The 23,082-nt window shown below is 41.3% G+C and overlaps 1 pseudogene; it reads left to right on the plus strand.

Annotated features, from left to right (window-relative positions):
- The first annotated feature begins 4,116 nt into the window (after positions 1 to 4,116).
- LOC136758808 (uncharacterized) overlaps positions 4,117 to 23,082 on the plus strand; it is a 42,003-nt pseudogene continuing 23,037 nt past the window's right edge.

The raw sequence follows: 23,082 nt of genomic DNA on the forward strand, positions 1-23,082 counted from the left end.
AGCGCAATTGAAGGATTCAGAGTCTGGTTGGACTATGGGCATTTCATGAACTATCCTTTCCATAGTTTATTAGAGTGACTACTGGATTTAAAGAATTGTGCTGTTTGGATGTGTGACTGAAGTGTGAAATGATATGTGATGTTTCAATGTGATGTAAGTGGATACACACTGAATAATGCTACTATGGTGTATTGTATTATTGTATATGGGAATTGAGTGAAAAACTAGTTCTAAAAATTGTATGTGATAACAAAGCCAATGCTTTGAAATGAACGAATAATAGATATTTGCTCTAGTTAAAAAAAAAAAAAAAGGTTTTATTGCATAAGTCTATTGGGTGATAGAATTGGCTTTAGAGCAGTGCCAATTTGGTTTTAACTTTTGGGAAATATAATGATAATGTTTATGCAACGATGTGTACAGCAGTCATTACAAGGTTTAGTAGAATAAGGATGGAATTATACAAGGAATTATATAATTTATTCTTAAAGATGAAGGTTTATTCAAAGTAAATTTATATATTGAGACAATGAATGTCCATTAATGCGTAAAATACAAATCAAGACACTGGCATTGTTGGAAATTAATATTACAGAAATAAATAATAATGAAAATAGGAATAATAGGAGTTGTTCCTAATGAAACTATGGAAATAATTTCAAATGATGGTTCATTTATAAAGAATGAATTGAGAAAAAGATTAATAACTGCCATCATTTACCTAACAACTAACAACTAGTGGCCACTGCAATTTCCATAAGAGAGCTCAATATTCATTAAGGTATAGTTATGATATAATTGTTTGCCTGACCAGGCAAAGAAAAAGACATTCCTATCCTCTGATTATTTGAATACCTCACCGTACATACATACACACCTCGTAGGTGGCAGGTTGGGATGGATGGAACCTGAAAACGCAGCACTATACCACCTGCCCCTGACAAACACAATTATTTTGGTTTCTATTCGCTTCGCTCTATTGCCAAAAAGGAGGGAATGAAGACTCTGTATAGGATGTTGAAGAAAGTGTTTTGTGATAATTATATAATGTTTTATATTAATACTAGCATTAGAAGTAGTTTGTATACAGACTGAGCAGATTAGATTTAGCAGGAAAAGTAAAGGGTCAACAAGGTCTATTTGTTAGAGATTCCTGTCAGTAATGAAAGATTACACAGTGCTGAAATAGCCTACAGATGTCTGCTGAGAATTTGTTTATGATTTAATCGTTTCTCAAGATAGGCAGAAATTGTTTCTGTTAATGAGCGATTGACACTAGGTAAATGACGACCGTGGGATCGCATCTTTCTAGTGCACATCAAAGACGGACATCTGCTTTGGATCCATCACCTCTTCACGGGAGTACAGATCATAAAACAGACCCGGACCTGTATCTTCTGATTGGATGGATAAGATGTTATGTAATTTTTCCTATAAAGTTGTACTCATGTTTGTAAACATTAAGTCTCACTGAAGGAATTATTCCTGACGTGGGGCTTCTGAGCGGCTCGATTAAAGTTCTATTTGCTTTATCTCCGTGACTTCTCCACTTATTTCCCACACGGTTCTACATTTATCAAAAACAATCCTGTAGTTACGAATTATAAAAACTATATAAAGCGTTTTACATTTGTTCTCTGTGGTACTTTTTAAACCAATACGTTACATTAACTCCTCTGCTAATGTGGTGCATTTGTTACATTACTGACCACTCCCCCACAACCCATTTCTTCACTGTGGTCTGAAATGATGAGTACAACTGGCCTTCATAACTGAAGAGGCTGGGGCTCAAAGGGTGAAATAGTTTTGAGTGCTAAAAATCCTCCATATTGAGGAATTTAAGATGAGGAATGCTATGTGACCAACTCTGTCCTTCTCTGTCTGTGGTTCTTGAGAGAAACTGTAAAAATTATCTTGGACTGCTGCTCGTGGTATGTGTTGTGATAATGGACATAACTCCCTGTCTGCCTAGCAACATAATCTGTAATGCTGTAATATGTCCTAGAGAAACTTACATGTCTGAGGAGATTGCAAGAGAGTCCGTCGCATCATGTACTATATCATATAAATATATGTGTGTGTAAAGTGCCTTTAAGAATCTGCTATCATAGAGACTGCCTCTGTGATCATATTCTTCCAAGCTGCTTGTATTGGAAATAAACTTCTATCTTCACATACTTCTGGTTAATCGGTCTGACTTATTGGGATAAATCCATTTACCGATAAGAGTGGATTCAACAATAACCAATCACATTTATTTATCTCCCAAGATATCCAAGTGTCACTGAACTCCAGGGAGCTCTCACACTGTATGTAAGTCTGCTTTACAACCAGGACTCGACAAATTCAGGAAATCCAGAAGATGGGAAGTACACATAGGGTCTTCATCAATGAAGAAGTTGTTATGCGATAATGTAATGTATTTTACTAATGGGAGCACAAACATTTGACGTTATATTTGTAATTGAAGTATAGTATGTAGATTGCAGTAACTTGAATTGTCTTATATTGAATTACTATATCCTGAGAGTGAATAACCAAAGGAAAAACTTAAGTTATAATGCAACCATCTTTAAGATTTGTTTCAATATTACATGAATGTATATTTTAATATTTAAATAGATACAAACATTATTAGAAATGTAGCAGAGTTTATGTGTTTATGAGTTTGTGGGGGTTTGGTGGTGGGGCCAGAGCCGCAGTGGCCAGAGGGCAGGCTATCGTGACGTAGTGAAGAGACCATGTAAAAAGCGCAACACCCCGATCAAGGCTTAAAGAGAATGTCTTACCCAAAAGCGATGGATGTTGATAGGCTCTACAACCCTCTTCAATCCCGGGATCTACCTTGGTTCTATTCACCCGATTTTGTATACATACCTGAAACCTCTGACGGCGGCCCCCGATCAACCTCTGATTCCGCAAGACGAAACAGGATGCTTTGCGATGGACGTCGAAGCCACTCTCTGGGATCCACAGGCTCAGGAGATCCTGGACAGATCCGCTTTTGCTGCACTGTCTATCGCTGACTTGTCTCAGGATGGGGGTGTTCCAGCGGTTGTAGAAACAACCCACAACCCACAGAGCAACCCAATGAGCGCCGAACCACCCCAGGGGCGTGTTGAAGACGAAGGATTTATGCCCGGTGTGTGGGTCGATGTAAGCAGAGTTGTTAAAAGCGCCCTGGTGTATATTCTGCAGGCTCTCATCGACCGATCCCTGAAATCAGTCTGTCAGGGTTGTGAAGTGAATCACCCCAGCCAGTTGAGGCACAGCTGTCTGTTTGAACCAGACGCCTAGTATTTCTGGTTCTATTTCGATGTGTTTTACAGAAGACTGAACAAACCGTGGCTGAAGCCGGCGCTAATCAAGGCGCTATCTTACTCCCACCCCTGGGCAAGTCCAGAAAATCATAGATGAGATTTTGCTGGAGCTGAAAAATGAGCCATATATAAAAGAGAAACTTGATCAGCTGTTCAACGACCTTGATGAGCCATGTAGAAAAACCGCCGGCAAGCTAAAAGAGTATTTCTTCCATACAGAAGTTAAATCTGAGACCTGCAAAGAATTTGAGATCTACGCCACCAATTCAGACTCTGACCTGAACTGAGGGACCTTAAAGATGGGAAATGTTCTGGACTGCTTCTGCAACTGGCTCTGCCATCAATGCTCGGTGGATAGCCTGAGAGCTCAATTACACCATGTGCTTGACAAAAAAGTCGCTGAGGACCAACTTTCAAACCTGGAAAAGTTAATGGCCGCCATAACAGAGACTGGGGGGTACGAAAACTGGAGTGAGATGGTCGAGGGTGCCCAGAAGGATGTATGAACTTTTATTGATCATGTAACAAACCGTTGTTTACTTTTAAAATAGCCCATATTGTTGTTTTATTTGTGTATGTAACCGATGTGTGTGCCTACAAGTTAAAAAACCATGTCATTGTCGATATAGAACAAGTAACCAATCATCTGATTTCTTTTTGTTTGGACCATAGAAATTTTGTGTGTGTATGTTATACTTTTCTCAATTGTCTAAAAAGATGTGTTTGTTCGCCTGAAATTGAATTAAAAAAAAACATGTATAAAAACTTTGCTCATTGTGTCGTGTGATCTGACAGAATGACTCAGCAAGCTCCCCAGATGAAGGATCTGTACTACAACCCGGTCAAGGCCGGTGGTTTGGCTGGTAAGAAAGGTTTTCATCATTTCACCACTGGTAATGAGCTTAAGGCATCGGTTGTGGAGAGGTTTAACCGCACCATAAAGACCAAAATGTGGAGATATTTTACAGCTGTCAACACGTTCAAGTTGATAAAGTTCAGGATTTTATCAATGTTTACAACCGAGGATATCACACCAATATTAAAATGAAGCCTATAGATGTTGACAAGAGTAATTCTTTTAAGGTCTATAAAAATGTATACGGTCCCTTTATTATGACAGAAAAAACTACTTATGAGTTCTGTGTCGGTGATGTGGTGAGAGTTTCAAAGCTGGGCAACCCTTTTGCCAAAGGTTATGAACAAACATTTTCCGATGAATATTTTACAGTTACCGAGCAGTTGGCTAGAGACCCCCCGTGTACCGGATAAAAGACTATGACGGGGAGAAAATAGAAGGGACGTTTTACGCTGCTGAGTTACAAAAAATAATTGTGGGTAAAGATAGAGTATTCAGAGTTGAAAAGATAATAGCGGAAACAAAAAAAAAACTGAAAAAATATGTGTTAGTGAAATGGAGAGGCTGGCCTGAAAAGTTCAATACTTGGGTCCCGGAGCAACAGGTTTGCGATATTCAAGCCTTATAACAAGATGACCGCGGATGTGGTGGGGGCATTACTTTCGTTTCTCAAGATGGAATCAGGCGGCTTCTACTTGACTCTACCCAGTAACGCCTCTCTTGATATATATCTTAAAAATGAAATATCCAGTTACACGGTGCAATTTGGAAAATCTATAGATCTAAGGGGTTCGTGGGAAGTGGGGTTGGCGGAAATACAGTATCCTTACACTTGGTCTATTTTACAAGATAAGGATGCCAACTTCTCAGTTTTTGATCATGTTAAAAAGAGTCAATGGACATTCACGATACAAGGAGGTTATTATGACAGCATGGATAAAATATTAGATGAGATTAAATAAGCAGTTCTAAGACGGAACCCCTCCCTCAAGTTATTAGTCCTATTAAAAACCGAGTGTACATTGTGTCAAAACCTAGCCTTAGTATTCAAACCAGTGGGGCCCTGGGGCGTATATTAGGCTTCTATACCGACACAAAGAACTCATCTCAGACGTGGTGGCCCCCTTCCCGACCGACATCAGGGTTGGTTTTTACACTCTTTACATCTATACAGACATCATTGCACACCAGAGGGTCGGGGATAGTTACTTGCCTCTTCTGAGAAATGTACTAACAGTGAGGGAAAAAAGTATTTGATCCCCTGCTGATTTTGTATGTTTGCCCACTGACAAAGAAATGATCAGTCTATAATTTTAATGGTAGGTGTATTTTAACACTGAGAGACACAATAACAATAAAAAAATCCAGAAAAACGCATTTCAAAAAAGTTATAAATTGATTTGCATGTTAATGAGTGAAATAAGTATTTGATCCCCTATCAATCAGCAAGATTTCTGGCTCCCAGGTGTCTTTTATACAGGTAACGAGCTGAGATTAGGAGCATTCTCCTAAAGGGAGTGCTCCTAATCTCAGCTCGTTACCTGTATAAAAGACACCTGTCCACAGAAGCAATCAATCAATCAGATTCCAAACTCTCCACAAGGGCCAAGACCAAAGAGCTGTCCAAGGATGTCAGGGACAAGATTGTAGACCTACACAAGGCTGGAATGGGCTACAAGACCATCGCCAAGCAGCTTGGTGAGAAGGTGACAACAGTTGGTGCGATTATTCGCAAATGGAAGAAACACAAAATAACTGTCAGTATCCCTTGGTCTGGGGCTCCATGCAAGATCTCACCTCGTGGAGTTTCAATGATCATGAGAACGGTGAGGAATCAGCCCAGAACTACACGGGAGGATCTTGTTAATGATCTCAAGGCAGCTGGGACCATAGTCACCAAGAAAACAATTGGTAACACACTACACCGTGAAGGACTGAAATCCTGCAGGGCCCGCAAGGTCCCCCTGCTCAAGAAAGCACATGTACAGGCCCGTCTGAAGTTTGCCAATGAACATCTGAATGATTCAGAGGAGAACTGGGTGAAAGTGTTGTGGTCAGATGAGACCAAAATCAAGCTCTTTGGCATCAACTCAACTCGCCGTGTTTGGAGGAGGAGGAATGACCCCAAGAACACCATACCCACCGTCAAACTTGGAGGTGGAAACATTATGCTTTGGGGGTGTTTTTCTGCTAAGGGGACAGGACAACTGCACCGCATCAAAGGGACGATGGACGGGGCCATGTACTGTCAAATCTTGGGTGAGAACCTCCTTCCCTCAGCCAGGGCATTGAAAATGGGTCGTGGATGGGTATTCCAACATGACAATGACCCAAAACACACAGCCAAGGCAACAAAGGAGTGGCTCAAGAAGAAGAACATTAAGGTCCTGGATTGGCCTAGCCAGTCTCCAGACCTTAATCCCATAGAAAATCTGTGGAGGGAGCTGAAGGTTCGAGTTGCCAAACGTCAGCCTTGAAACCTTAATGACTTGGAGAGGATCTGCAAAGAGGAGTGGGACAAAATCCCTCCTGAGATGTGTGCAAACCTGGTGGCCAACTACAAGAAACGTCTGACCTCTGTGATTGCCAACAAGGGTTTTGCCACCAAGTACTAAGTCGAAGGGGTCAAATACTTATTTCCCTCATTAACATGCAAATCAATTTATAACTTTTTTGAAATGCGTTTTTCTGGATTTTTTTGTTGTTATTCTGTCTCTCACTGTTAAAATACACCTACCATTAATATTATAGACTGATCATTTCTTTGTCAGTGGGCAAACGTACAAAATCACCAGGGGATCAAATACTTTTTTACCTCACTGTATTAAAGGTAAAAGCAATGACATGATCACAATTACTTATGACAAGCCGCACTACATACCGATCTCAAAGACACACTTTGACAACATCACGATCAAAGTAAAATCAGATCAGAATATCAACGTATCATTCGTGGAGGGGGTAAAAGAAGAAGCAGCAGACGTCCACCAGGGCGGCGAAGACCCCCGGCTAACAAAAAACCAAGACTCGCTCATTCTCCAACACACCGCAGAAACCCGCAGAGAAGGAAGCAGCAGAAGAAAAAACCTGCAAAAAGAAAGTCTCATAGAAAGACCAATAGAGCCTCAGGTTACATCTTTTAAACATGTCTTTTGTCCATAGCCTATCGGAAGAATGCATTAAGTCAGAACTGGACCTGTTTACAGTCTCGTACACCCAAATGAGTATAGATAAAAGCATCTATGTAGAGAATTTATAGCGTTGTACGTCGACGGAGTGCAGGTGCCGTCCAAACCTTTTCAACCGGACTTTGAAAACAGCAATGCTGTTTGGGAATATTACAGTCTAGTATTCGCTACGGGTCGCCATCTCAAGTATCAACCTCTGATGATCAATCGCCAGGAATACTGCAGCGGCTACACACTGTACGGCTTCAACCTGACCCCCGACGAAGAGTGTGGACAACATTTTTCACTGGTGAAAACGGGCAACATGCGTCTGGAGATGCATTTTAAGCAGCCTCTACACCGCACTGTAAATATGATCGTGTACGCTGTGTTTGACATTATTGAGGTGAATCAGAGAAGAAACATTCTGTATGATTATTATTAAAATGAACACCAACAAACCCATGATGGCTACACCCTGTACCTGCAAACTGTTTCAAGGGGCCTATGTTTACGACCAGCTGCCTAAATTTAAGATCAAGAATTTACCTGCAATGTACATATCAATACTCACCCTAAAAATATGCCTGGAGAACATTGGTTGGCTATTTATCTAAGGGAGGAGCACCGTGGTGAATTTTTTGATTCCTATGGCCACCCCCCAGATTTCAGACCTTTCCCCCGGAGGATCAATAACTTTTTGCTCAACAACTGTCAAGAAACCCTTTACAATGGGCGTCAAGTACAAAGTCTGCAGACCACCACTTGTGGACAACATTGTGTGTTTTTCTTATATCATAGAGCTAAAGGCCGAACATATCCAGACATTATGACTCTGTACAGCGATGATTTAGAACAGAATGATAAAAAAGTGACAGAGTTTGTCAGGACAATGTATCCTGCCCCTTATAATCCTGTTACTTATGGATCTAACCACCCTTGTATACAGACTGGCTGCTCTTGTGAGGATTTTAAAAGATGTCTCGCATGTTAAGGAGAAAAATAGGAATCAGTCTTTGAAGCAAATCATTTATTTAACACACTTATTATACAAGACATGGTGTATGTTATAAAGAACACATCTGTATAACATTTGAAAAATAAAAGATAAAATAAATAATTACAATCGGTTGTCGGCCTTTATTCACTGTTTTACAAATAATAACAGGCTATTAATAAGCGACCCAATGTGTGGTAGGTCCTGAGGCCCTTTGCTTAGCACTGGTTGAGTAATGAGCAGTTGGGGTTTTAGCTCCCCAATCAGCCTCCCCCTCTTTACACAGGTGGATTTTTTGGCATGTCTCCTGGTTAGGCACTGTTGATTGGGGGATGTTCAGACAGGGCATCGCATGTAGGAAAGAATTCCAGCCTACAGGTCTGCAGCTAGCAGGGATCTTATTAGTGCTAGTGACACTCTTCAACAGATCAAACATATGTGATCCTTTGATCAATTGCCCTTTAAAAACAAATTCCCCCTGTTCATTCCAAGCCGTTACCCGCAGTTTCTGAACCATTTTGTGTAGGATATATTCAGCATTTCTTTTGCTTCTGGAAGGCATGTTTCTCAAAACATCGGTTAAAACATCAACCTCTGGCGAAGAGGAAGAGCCCTCAACAGGATTCGTATCCGCAATCACTGCGGCCTGAGCATCAAAACCTTTATCAGCCACAACCACCACATCCGCAACCCCGTTTTCTTGAGAGGCCATGTTTAAAGTTAAGGTGTTGTAATCTTTTCCCTCCCAGATTGAGATATCGTTGTAATGTGGCACTATACAATTGAGCTTTGGAATGCTGATTTAAATCACCCCTGGCTGATATAGCTTTCATTTCAAGAATCTGAGTCCAAGTTATTTTCGACAGTTTGTCTGAGGGTTTCTGGCCCAACAACATTTTTTCTCAGTTTTTCAAGCTGTTCCTGAGGGACCAAAAACATTTTCTGAGCATGTTCCATTATTAAACCGATCTCGAAGCCAGAAGACTGGTAAGGAAAGGCACAGCTATGCTCAAGAGCGGGCCAATAAACCCCCCAGTTTGATTAATCTTCTTTATTTTTCTTTTAATAGAATACTTCTTATTAGCAATGATCTTGATAACAGCTTTTTGTTTTTTGAGTTTAGAATGTTGAGAAGGGGTCAGGGACTCTGCTGTTTTGACTTCAGTGGGAAGGTCAATCCACCACTTAGGGGCCAGGGATGAAAAGCAGTGGGCTCTGTAGGAAGAGGAGTGGAGAGGAGGCAAGGTTAGTCTTATGCAACCAGAAGACCGCAGTGGTCTGGAGGGGATGTATGGAGAGACTACGGTCTGAAGGTAACTCTGTGCAGTCTGGTTGAGACAGCGGCAGCTGAGGGTCAGTGTCTTGAACTGAATGCGTGCCGGTATCGGGAGTCAGTGGAGGGAGCGGAGCAGTGGAGTAGCGTGTGTGAAATGGGGCAGAGAGAATACCAGACGAGCCACAGAGTTCAGGATGAGCTGGAGCGGGTGGGTAGTAGTTGCAGGCAGGCCGGCCAGGAGGGAGTTGCATTAGTCTAGGCGGGAGAGGAAGTAGTTGGTGACGAAGGGTTGGATTCGGCGTATGTTGCTCAAGAAGAATCTGCAGGTGCGTGTCAGCGTGGTGATGTGCTGTGTGTAGGAGAGCACAGAATCAAGGGTGACTAGGTTCTTAGTGGAAGAAGAGGGACCAAATGTCGTAGATTCCAAGGGGATTTAGATGGAGAGGTTAGGGTGAAAGGATCTGAGCGACTTTGACAAGGGCTAAATTGTAATGTCTAGACAACTGTGTCAGAGCATCTCCAAAACTGCAGCTCTTGTGGGATGTTCTGGGACTGCAGTGGTCAGTACCTTTCAAAAGTGGTCCAAGGAAGGAAAAGCGGTGAACCGGCGACAGGGTAATGGGCAGCCAAGGCTCATTGATGCACGTGGGGAGTGAAGGCTGGCCCATGTGGTTCGATCCAACAGACAAGCTACTGTAGCTCAGATTGCTGAAAAAGTTAATGCTGGTTCTGATAGGAAAGTGTCAGAAAACACTGTGCATCGCAGTTTGTTGCATATGGGGCTGTGTAGCCACTAAAAAAACACCTACAATGGGCACGTGAGCATTGGCATTGGCTTCTTTCAGCAGGATAATGCACCCTACCACAAAGCAAACATTGTTCAGGAATGGTTTGAGGAACACAACAACGAGTTCAAGGTGTTGACTTGGCCTCCAAATTCCCCAGATCTCAAACCAATCGAGCATCTGTGGGATGTGTTGGACAAACGAGTCCGATCCATGGAGGCCCCACCTCACAACTTACAGGACTTAAAGGATCTGCTGGTAACGTCTTGGTGCCAGATACCACAGCACACCTTCAGAGGTTTAGAGGAGTCCATGCCTAGACGGGTCAGGGCTGTTTTGGTGGCAAAAGGGGGACCTACACAATATTAGGCAGGTGGTCATAATGTTATGGCTGATCGGTGTATATTGGACATTTTTGTTACATCCATGTAATACCTTGCACTTGTCCACATTGAATTTCACCTGCCAGGTGTCGGCCCACAACTGAATATTATCCAAGTCCCTTTGAATAGCCTGTGCTGCCGAGATTGTATCCACTGAGCCACCTATTTTAGTATCATCTGCAAATTTGACAAGTTTGCTAACTATCCCAGAATCCAGATCATTAATATAGATTAGAAACAGCAAAGGCCCCAGTACTGATCCCTGTGGAACTCCACTAACAACCTCACTCCAGTTAGAAGCAACTCCTCTAATCGACACCATCTGTTCCCTATATATCAACCAGTTCAAAATCCATCTACTTACATTAGTTGTTAACCTGTGACATATTATCTTTTTATTTTTATTTTGTAAAAACCTCTGTGATATACTCATTTAGAACATTTGCCACATCTTTTTCATTTTCCAAATAATTAATTTTTTGCCCTTTAGCTGTTTCACTTCCTCCTTTATTGACCTCTTGCTGTTGTAGTATTGAAAACAAGTCTGCATTAGTTTTAGCTCCAAGAGATTTGTTTCTTTTTATTTCCCTCTTTGCTTTTCTGATCCCTTTCATAAGAGCTCTTTGTATTTTGTTTCACATCTATCCCTTTTGTATGCGCTATACATTTTCTTTCTCTTGATATTTTTTTTGCATACTTCTATAAAACCATTCTGGCCAATGTTTTGGTACAAATATCTCCTGAGCCTCAAGTAGTATATTCTTAAAATATAACCATCCATTATCAACTGAATCTGTATCCAGTGTGCTCCAGTCTACCTCTTCTAAATGCCACCTCACATCTTCAAGGTTTGTTTTTCTAAAATTGTAGACCATTGTTTTAGACTTGGTCCTTGTTTTTGAAAAAATGCCTCAAAGCTAACCATATTGTGATCACAATTTGCCATTGGTTCTCTAACTAGTGTCCCTCTAACTCTATCTTGGTCATTTGAAAAGATCAAGTCAATGCATGCACTCTCCCTGGTTGGTTCCCTGACAAACTGAGTTAGAAAGCAGTCATTTACCATCTCAACCATTTCTATTTCTGCTTCTGTAGTCCCGACAGGGCTTTTCCAGTCTACGTTTGGGAAATTGAAATCCCCCATTATAACAGTCACATCCTTGCTACATGCAGTCCTGATTACACTGTACAATGCAACATCTTGCTGAATATCTGAGTTGGGTGGTCTGTAATGCACTCCTACCACTAATCCTCCAGATCTTTTGTTCAGAAGTTTAACCCACAAAGACTCTGTTTTGTTACTAGAATCTAATTTGAGTTATTCTGCCTCAATGTAATTTTTCACATATAATTGCTACCCCACCACCTCTTCGATTTTGCCTGTCCCTCCTAAACTGTGTGTATCCTTTCAACTTGTATTCATCCCCATCATTTTCTGTAAGCCATGTTTCTGTCACTCCTACAACATCATAGTCACACGCCAGCACTATGGCTTCTAGGTCTAACATCTTGTTCCTTATACTCCTGGCATTGAGGTACAAACATTTCAGGGCTTTCTTGCTAGGAGTTTCCGTTGATTTTCTTTCCATAGTGGAACATCTCCCATTGTCAAAACTCCCTGTCCCTCTGGTCCCTAGTTTAAAAGATTCTCAATTACTCTGCACATACGGTCTCCTAATGCATTAGCCCCCCTTCTGTTTAGATGTAGACCGCCCGGCTTGTACAGGTCCCATCTATCCCAGAAGAAAGACCAATGCTCCATAAACCTAAAACCCTCTTCCCTACACCAAGATTTCAACCACATGCTAAACTTTGTAATCTCAGTCTCTATCCCTGGCCATGCATGTGATACCGGAAGTATTTCAGTGAAAACTACCGTGGAGGTTCTGCTCTTTAGTTTTGTTCCTAACTCTTTAAATTCATCTTGCAGAACCTCTGTCCTACCTTTTCCTATATCATTGGTTCCAATGTGGACCATGACCAGTGGATTCCCCCTGGCTTTGGCCAGTAGCCTGTCTACTAGTTTAGGGAGATCTGCAACCTGAGCACCAAGCAGGCAAGATACCATGTGGGACTCCTTATCACTAGAACACACTGTGTGATCTATGCCTCTAAGAATTGAGTCTCCTACTATAACTACCTCCCTCTTCTGGGGGGGAGTGGGCACCATGGTGCTCTGGTGCTCAACTGCTCTCCCATCACCCTCTGACCTGTCACTGTCCATTTCGGTGTCCAGCAGTTAGAACCTGTTGGGCATTTCTAGAACTTAGGATGTCTCTAAGGGTTGTGCATGACCTTTTCTGCAGTTAAGATGTACTGTAATCCAGCAGTTCTCTACGTTGTCCTGCTCTAAGGTCTCAAATCTCCTAGATTTTGGCGTGCACACCATCTCTCCCATAGGCTGATTGACTAATTCTTCTAGATCACTAACACAGCACAGATCATCAAGCTGAGCCAATGCTTGGGGTCCAGAATAAAAAGCAACCCAACTTTCGGCAGAGGGAGAGGGAGGCTCTGCAGATATTACTGGACATTGGCGATGAAGAGCATCTCCACTATGATGCTGTCAGTCAGGCTTTAACCTACTGCTTTGGGGGGGCTGAACCTGCTCTGCTTCTGCACCAATGCCTGCTGCGCTTAAACAGGCCAAGCTTGTGGAGGTCATCCTGGGAGAACAATCACCGTGTCCCAACACTGCTCCACTTCAAAGCTCGCTGCATCCAGGCCCCCGCAATCTGGCAACACCCGTCGTCCATGTGCTGAGGAAACCGACACCCTTATCTGTTGGCAATGCGGACGAAGAGGGCACATCCTCCGTGACTGCTGTATGGTTTCACCTGTGCTTTCGGTGTAAGAGGGATGTTGCCGGCCCAGAGGGATGTCCCAACCCTGCCTTCTTTTTCTTCTTAAATTTTTTCTTCTTCCTCCCCAGTCGTGTCCTCCTCACTTTCGCCATCTTCTCCAACCATGTCAGCAATGCCAGGTCCAGTTAAGCCCTGGGTCAACAGCCTCCGCTCCCAGAGTGGCCCTGCCCAGTCACCTGTTGAGTCCCTTGGATGTAACGATTGTTATGTCATGCTTCGTGTCGACGGTGTCACCTTCTGCGCCCTGCTGGAGAGTGACTCCACCATCACTTTTATTAAGCCCAGCCTACTGAGGGAAGGCAAGCGACTGCAACCAGCACAGGCTGCCCTCACTACTGCGAGTGGTGAACAGGCTACCATGCATGGTAGGGCCCAGATGTGCCTAGACATAGGGGCCTGTAGCTTTCTCCATGAAGTTTGGGTCGCTGCCATCCAAGAGCCCTTTATCCTGGGATTGGACTTTTTGCAGGTAGTTGGAGGGATGCTGGATATTCGGGCCTGCACCTTATGCTTTGGGGAGGGACTGATCCTCCTTCTCCAGGCTGGGGGACCACACCTCGAGCAAGCCAGGAAGCAAGCACAATATGCCACCTCCGGGACCCCCACCTGCTGATGATGCCACTGCCACCACAATCGTGAGACAGGTGTGGTCCACAAACCAAGAAGGCCTGCAGGTGGAACAAGGTGAACAGTTGTGGGCCCTGCTGCAAGAGTTTTGCCACAGTTTCGCCACAACCCCTGCTCATGCTGGCAGTACTCACATTGTCCAGCACCACATTGATACAGGGGATGCCCACCCCATCAAACAGCCGTGCTGACCAGACTATAGTAGAGATGGAGGCTACCAGACAGTCCCTGGACCTCCCCAGTAGTCCTGTCCTGAAGAAGGATGGAACGTGTGCCAGTTGTACTAACAGGATCAGAAACAGGATCAGATCCGGGCTTACTGTATCTAGATCATGAAAAAGCATTCTACGAAGCAGATCAAGATCCAGCTCCACTGATTCAATTGTTTGATCCAATTATTAAGCAGTGTGTGCAGTAACTAAGGAGTTTCCTATTGACATAATCCGTCTCGTCAGTTTCTGGTGTGGCTATTTAAACATCTACTGCTCTAATGGCACAATGACAATCATAAACCTTTCAGAAAACTATACTGTACTATTGCTGATTATATTAATTAAATAAGCTTAGTTGTTCACTACATTTCCCAATGCATGTTAATGTCAGTGTGCTTATCGTTGCCACTGGATCCAACACGATCATTTGTAGTCTGTCATCCGAAAAGTTGTCCATCAAGGATGGTAAATTGGATCCGTTAAAACCTGACAAAGTACACAACTTTTAGTTTATTGCACTGGTGTGCGTTTCGTTAACTCCTCAACTACAATAATAATAATAATAATAATAATAATAATAATAATAATAATAATAATAATCCAATAATCAATTGTATTCATAATGTGCTTTTCTTATACCCAGCACTACAAGTCAATCAGTCAAAACAGACAAGATCAAACACGGCAACACAGCATTAGCAATAGAAACATTATATTGTTTATTTGAAAGTGAAAATCTTTGTAAATAAAGTCACATTTTCTTTGTTTATCTGTGCTTAATCAGACTTGTCTACAGTGAGGGAAAAAAGTATTTGATCCCCTGCTGATTTTGTACGTTTGCCTACTGATAAAGAAATGATCAGTCTATAATTTTAATGGTAGGTGTATTTTAACAGTGAGAGACAGAATAACAACAAAAAAATCCAGAAAAATGCATTAAAAAAAAGTTATAAATTGATTTGCATGTTAATGAGGGAAATAAGTATTTGACCCCTTCGACTTAGTATTTGGTGGCAAAACCCTTGTTGACAATCACAGAGGTCAGACGCTTCTTGTAGTTGGCCACCAGGTTTGCACACATCTCAGGAGGGATTTTGTCCCACTCCTCTTTGCAGATCCTCTCCAAGTCATTAAGGTTTCGAGGCTGACGTTTGGCAACTCGAACCTTCAGCTCCCTCCACAGATTTTCTATGGGATTAAGGTCTGGAGACTGGCCAGGCCACTCCAGGACCTTAATGTGCTTCTTCTTGAGCCACTCCTTTGTTGCCTTGGCTGTGTGTTTTGGGTCATTGTCATGCTGGAATACTCATCCACGACCAATTTTCAATGCCCTGGCTGAGGGAAGGAGGTTCTCACCCAAGATTTGACGGTACATGGCTCCGTCCATCGTCCCTTTGATGCGGTGCAGTTGTCCTGTCCCCTTAGCAGAAAAACACCCCCAAAGCATAATGTTTCCACCTCCATGTTTGACGGTGGGGATGGTATTCTTGGGGTCATTCCTCCTCCTCCAAACACGGCGAGTTGAGTTGATGCCAAAGAGCTCGATTTTGGTCTCATCTGACCACAACACTTTCACCCAGTTCTCCTCTGAATCATTCAGATGTTCATTGGCAAACTTCAGACGGGCCTGTACATGTGCTTTCTTGAGCAGGGGGACCTTGCGGGCGCTGCAGGATTTCAGTCCTTCACGGCATAGTGTGTTACCAATTGTTTTCTTGGTGACTATGGTCCCAGCTGCCTTGAGATCATTAACAAGATCCTCCCGTGTAGTTCTGGGCTGATTCCTCACCGTTCTCATGATCATTGAAACTCCATGAGGTGAGATCTTGCATGGAGCCCCAGACCGAGGGAGACTGACAGTTATTTTGTGTTTCTTCCATTTGCGAATAATCGCACCAACTGTTGTCACCTTCTCACCAAGCTGCTTGGCGATGATCTTGTAGCCCATTCCAGCCTTGTGTAGGTCTACAATCTTGTCCCTGACATCCTTGGACAGCTCTTTGGTCTTGGCCCTTGTGGAGAGTTTGGAATCTGATTGATTGATTGCTTCTGTGGACAGGTGTCTTTTATACAGGTAACGAGCTGAGATTAGGAGCACTCCCTTTAAGAGAGTGCTCCTAATCTCAGCTCGTTACCTGTATAAAAGACACCTGGGAGCCAGAAATCTTGCTGATTGATAGGGGATCAAATACTTATTTCCCTCATTAACATGCAAATCAATTTATAACTTTTTTGAAATGCATTTTTCAGGATTTTTTTCCTGTTATTCTATCTCTCACTGTTAAAATACACCTACCATTAAAATTATATACTGATTATTTCTTTGTCAAACATACAAAATCAGCAGGGGATCAAATACTTTTTCCCTCACTGTATATCAATAATGTTACCTACTATTTGCTGAAATCTGCCAGTTGCAAAATATCTCTACGCTAAACGCAGCTTCAAATGTGTTGGTAATTATGACTGCGCTTCGATGTAGGTCCTAAAACAGGATCAATTATGTCTGTGAGATTTAATATGCTTCATGCTGTTAATCTAAACTGCTTTCATACATCTTCCTCCCAAAAAACCTTTAAAGGGTTTTGCCTGTCTTTAAATACCCACGGTCTGCATGTTTGAAGCCGGCGAACTAGATGAAGTATACAGAGTTCCTGCATTTAAAAAAGTCGGATCAAACTCTGATCCTTCTCAAAAGCAGGATCATTTTTGATCTCAGATCTGAGCTCAGATTGAACCCTGATCCGTTAGTACAACACAATTGAGATAAAGATCAAGATTGGATCCCAGATCCGGGATCAGATCCCATTAGTACAACTTGCCCCCGGCAGCTAAACAAGGTGAGTCGCTGGACTTGAGTGCCAGCTCCACTTGGTTCTCCTCCCTCGACTAGCGGAGTAGCTATTGGTAGATGGGGCCCCCATTTCCATGCTGCACCCGGGGGAACAGGTACATGCTGGTGGCCCTTTTACAAAATGGCCTGAAGCTTATGCCCTTCCAGACCAGGAGGTCTATAACTGTTTTTAATCAATTGTATATTACATTATATGTAAATTTTAAAAATATAATATTTTAATAACTACAGTTATTTAATCAACTTTTATATTAGGATATTTCTGAACAAAATAATTTGTGTATTTCTTTGAAGTTTTAGTTTTTTAATGATTGCAACTAAATTATTATACTCAACATTATATATTTGCAGTTCATTATGTAGTGCTGCTACTAGTGTGAATGAGGGGAGCGGCTTTGTTGGAGAGAGCAGCCAGACACCTTTTAAATATATGTGGTTTGTTTTGTTCTATAAAATAAATACAGAATCATATAAAATACATAGTTTAAAATTGATTAAAATACACAAAACACAAACAACCAGCGAGCAGTGCAGGCGAGAGGATCAGCAGTTGAGATTCTAAAACCAAAACCATTCTTCGTTTATCCGCTCTTGCAACTCGTTCCCCACTGTCTCTCTCTTCAGATCGTCCTCTCACCTGCACTATCCCAGGAGTCGCCACCCCTTAACTGGTGACACAGGGGCTTTAAATAATCCACCCAATAATTCCATTAAACCATGCACTGCACAGGGACTGGAGGAGGAGAACACAAATTAAAATGTGCAAATGTGAAATGCGTGTATGTAATGGAAGTAATCAAAGTGCAAAACGTGCACTGGGCTGAAACCGCTACAATTATTATTATTATTATTATTATTATTATTATTAGTAGTAGTAGTAGTAGTAGTATTATTATTTCTTGGCAGACACCCTTATCCAGGGCGACTTACAAAATATAAGCGCAATACAAAGTGCAGTTATTATAGATTTTATTTTCATTAATTTCAGGCTGGTTACAAGATATCACAGGACAGCCATTCCAGTCATTTTGTAAGCCATGCAAAGTTTCTACCTGTGCCAAGAAAAAATACTTAATTGACCATTCAAAGACCAAAAAGCATGTATCGTCACTTACAAGATTCTCTCATTCACAAGTACTATCTTGTTTACTGCTGTTAAAATTGTCGAATTGCAGATAGCAGTGCATGTGGCTGAACATTCTGCCATCCAAACAATTGACCATTTATCTCACCTTGTGCCATGCCTTGATAAGAATGCAACAGTGCTGCCAAAAATCTGACTGCATCATACAAAGTACACAGGTCTGATAAAATATGTATTGGGCCCAAATGTTCATGAAGAGCTTATTGCTGATTTTGGATCTAGAGCTTTTAGCCTGATTATTGACGAGTCAACCAACATCACCAAGAAAAAGTGCCTGGCCACAATGATTCAGCATTTCAGTTAATCCAAGAAGAAAATTGAGACTAGACCAAAATGGGACAGCCAGTACAATCAGTGATGCACTGAAGAATGCCTTGGACAAATTGCTACTCTGTAATCTGATGGGCATTGGTGTTGATGGCACAAACACTATGGTTGGTTGTCTTAATTCAGTAGCCATACATCAACATCAAAGGAAAACAAAGGAGAGCTGCTACACAGCTGAACAATTGTGGAGCATGCTATCTGACCCCAGAAACCACCTCTACCTTACGTTTCTCCACCATGAACTGAAGACAATCTGTACCATCAACACATGTTTGAAGCTGATATTTGTGATCCATCCAAACTCACAAGACTGTCAATTATTATATTTCCCTTCTGCAGCAGATTGTTGTACCTTCTGAACTGCAGAGAGTCAAGAATAATTAACTTCTTCAATTTGAAGTTGAGCACCACCTCATGCCAATTTCTGCAATGAGTATGTTATTCTAAATAATAAGAAGCTTCATAAATAAATGAGGTATGAGTTTTGCACTCTTGCAGAAGAACTCAGTTTCGGAAGATGCTCTGCAAAAAAGGGCAATGGGTGAAACTAATGCTTTGGGGGGACTATTCAAATGTTTCTCGACTTGTATTGGATTTGCTGAGCAGAACAGTCCTTTTCCAATGCAGTTGAATGTGCATTCTTGCAGATGGCCATTGTGAAAACTGAGCACCAAAATAAGCTCTATGTGCCCACAGTAGCTGGAACAGTGAAGACTGAAGAATGTAGGATCCAGTTGCAGAGTCTAGAAGGCCAAGAGGGTTATATCAAAAAGTAGTTAGGGTCACATAAGGTTAGTTGATCAACGATACAGGGGAAGATCCGGAGACGTAAAACTAAAGACAGGCAAAAGGTTGCTACACTGGAAATATGATAATAGAAACAAGACTCAGAATTGCTGCAGATAGGCTAGGCAAGACTTCACATTTGGCGGAGGGAACAAAGGAGAATATATAAGGGTTGTAATGAGTGTGGGAATTGGAAACAGGTGGAGATGATTAATGAGAACAGCAGCGATGATAATTGAATAATGGAGTGATCAGAGTCCTGGAACAGAGTCTGAGGAAAGTGTGGCTAGGGTGGCCTCTAGCGGTGAAAGCGGAGAACAGTCAGGGCACAGGTGTTACAGTCTGATTTTGTCTATTGCGTCTAAACCAAGGACTGCAGCAGTTTCATCCCATGTCAGATGTCATCTACCCGCAGGATGCAGAGGAGAAGTGGCCAGAGGGTCTCTGAAATGTAAGTCCAATTTTTAGTTTTTCCCTAATTATGTTTTCTTGTTTTTTTCATTCCCATACAACAATACTAAGATCTGTTTTCAGATTGACCTACAAACCACCAGGCATTTTCCATTTCATGTCAGTTTTGTAAAAATATACATTTAGGTCTAGAGGTTTTTCATAACTTCCACAGAAGTTTTTTTTTTTTTTTTTAAGGATCTGGCAACACTGCCAGGGGCAGTCAGTCAGATTTTTGTTGATGTTGTTGTTTGGCTTCTATTTCTGGGATTATGGGGAGGGAATAGGGTTGCTCTCATAGAAATGTTATAATGTTTGCAGGTTTAATCAGTTTTTTAGTATATGCAAGTAGTTTTTGTATATGGTATATTGTTGTGGAGATCTTCCCCATCCCACTGTGGTCAACTGATCTTTTTCTTTTTTCTTTTTTGTTTGTTAATAAATATTGGATTAGAACTGGAGCTCCCAGTCTGTGTTGTGTGTGTCAGAACCAGTGATCCAAGATACCTGTCAGTGGGGTAACAGGAGAGAAGTGTGGTAAAGCCTGCTACAGAGGTCATTGCCCTCTTATTCAAAACTAGGTGGCATGCACGTCTACATCTGTGACATGCACGTCTACATCTGTGACATTTATTTTATTTTTTCCTGTCCTCCACATCTGCTCTTTCAAGTATAATTGCACAGAAAAATTACAAATGTCAGCTTTTTTGTTGAATGTTCCATTTTAAAATGTGATTTAATATAAATAATTTTAGCATGAAATGTGTGCCTGAAAATAACTCAAAAGCTGGATCTGAGTTTTCATGTCATTACACAACACAAGAATAAATTGAATAATTTGGAAAGTTTTGCCTTACTTTGGCAATTTATTTCTTGCATGTATATATATATATATATATATATATATATATATATATTTTTTTTTTTTTTTTTTTTCCAGATCTGATGATTTTAACTACATATTTAATGTAGCTGAGGGAATTCCCTTAAAACTGCAAAACCAACCAACACTTTCAATTAAGACTTTATTTAAAATAGTTCGACACTACACATTAAGATTTTTTTTTTTATATATATATATATATATATATAGCCAGTTCAACATATTATTAATAATCATTGTCATAAATGATATGAATACTTCTTCTAATTGTATTTTTTTTAATGTGTTTAATATATAAATTATTTATTGAATTCTTGCAATCCCTTTATAAAATTACATTACCATATATTTCTGAAAAATAAACTGAACTCACTGAGGAAGGTCACTTATGAGCTGGTATAATGTTTTATATTAATATTTGAAATACTAATATGTCAACAGAGCCAACTGTATTAATTGTTAAGCAAGCAAATCTTAGCAAGGCTGTTTTTACGAGTGCTGAATCTGCAGAAGTCTCTCCCAGCATTTGGTTCAAGGTTTTCTATCGCTTATCTTAAGGCTGGAGAGGTCACATCATAGTGATTGATTGACAGTTGTTAATAAAGACCGTGGGACCAGAGTTCTTGTAGTATATCAAAGACTTCAAGACTTCAGTTCTTTACTGGGTTCTTCAGTCACAAAAAAAGAAAACTAAAAACACTGAATAAATTTTACACTAATTTAGTGGTCAAAATCAGCTTACTCTGCACATTACATTCTGGTAGACACAAAACTTTAACAGTTATCACATTACATAGATTCATTGTCATTCAGATTAAGAAAATAATTATATACCACAGATATACTGTGAGCAAATGGTTACATGATTTTAAAAAAAATAATTTTTAAAACAAACACAATCTGTTTTAATATGTAACTTTGCAGTGCTATATATAGTTTATATTTATATGTATCCTTTTAATTATTTCTACAGTTCCGTTCTAGAGGAATTAATAATAATTTGATGGCTCAATGCTGCTGTGCTATCTGGATATATATATATATATATACCCAGGAGGGATATATTAGGCAGCAAGTGAACATTTTGTCCTCAAACTTAGGAAGCAGGAAAAATGGGCAAGCGTAAGGATCTGAGCAACTTTGACAAGGGCCAAATTGTGATGGCTAGACGAGTGGGTTAGAGCGTCTCCAAAACTGCAGCTCTTGTGGGGTGTTCCCAGTCTGCGGTGGTCAGTACCTATCAAAAGTGGTGCAAGGAAGGAAAAGCGGTGAACTGGAGACAGGGTCATGGGCGGCCAAGGCTCATTGATGCACGTGGGGAGCGAAGGCTGGCCCATGTGGTCTGATCCAATAGACAAGCTATTCTAGCTCAAACTGCTGAAAAATTTAATGCTGGTTCTGATAGAAAGGTGTCAGAACACAGTGCATCGCAGTTGGTTGCGTATGGGGCTGAGTAGTGCCTACAATGGGCACATGAGCATCAGAACTGTACCACGGAGCAATGGAAGAAGGTAGCCTGGTCTGATGAATCACAAGTTCAAAGTGTTGACTTGGCCTCCAAATTCCCCAGATCTCAATCCAATCAAGCATCTGTGGGATGTGCTGGACAAACAAGTCTGATCCATGGAGGCCCCACCTCGCAACTTACAGGACTTAAAGGATCTGCTGCTAACGTCTTGGTGCCAGATACCACAGCACACCTTCAGAGGTCTAGTGGAGTCCATGCTTCGACGGGTCAGTGCTGTATTGGCGGCAAAAGGGGGACCTACACAGTATTAGGCAGGTGGTCATAATGTTATGGTTAATTGGTGTATGATGCAGCTGATGACAGCCGAGTGCTATACTGAAATAATTTGTGATATATTGGAACCAAAATTATTATTATTTTGAATTGTCCCTATACTGGAAACCTTATGGATTGTGCGAATGTCAAGTACTGACTACTGAGATGCCTTTTATAAGGAGGATCTCTGATGTTGTGAGAACCACACATTGTGTCTTCAGATGACCGATTTATTCCACATGGGAGATCATGTCCTGAACTGATGTTTGACCCATAATGGCAAAGGTGCATATGGAGAAGACGCTGGTGTTCTTGTAGAGACACAGTAGGCAGAGGGCATGGCTTTAAAGACAGCCACACAGTATCTT

This window comes from Amia ocellicauda, chromosome 1 (genome assembly GCF_036373705.1).
Source record: "Amia ocellicauda isolate fAmiCal2 chromosome 1, fAmiCal2.hap1, whole genome shotgun sequence".
Taxonomy (NCBI): domain Eukaryota; kingdom Metazoa; phylum Chordata; class Actinopteri; order Amiiformes; family Amiidae; genus Amia; species Amia ocellicauda.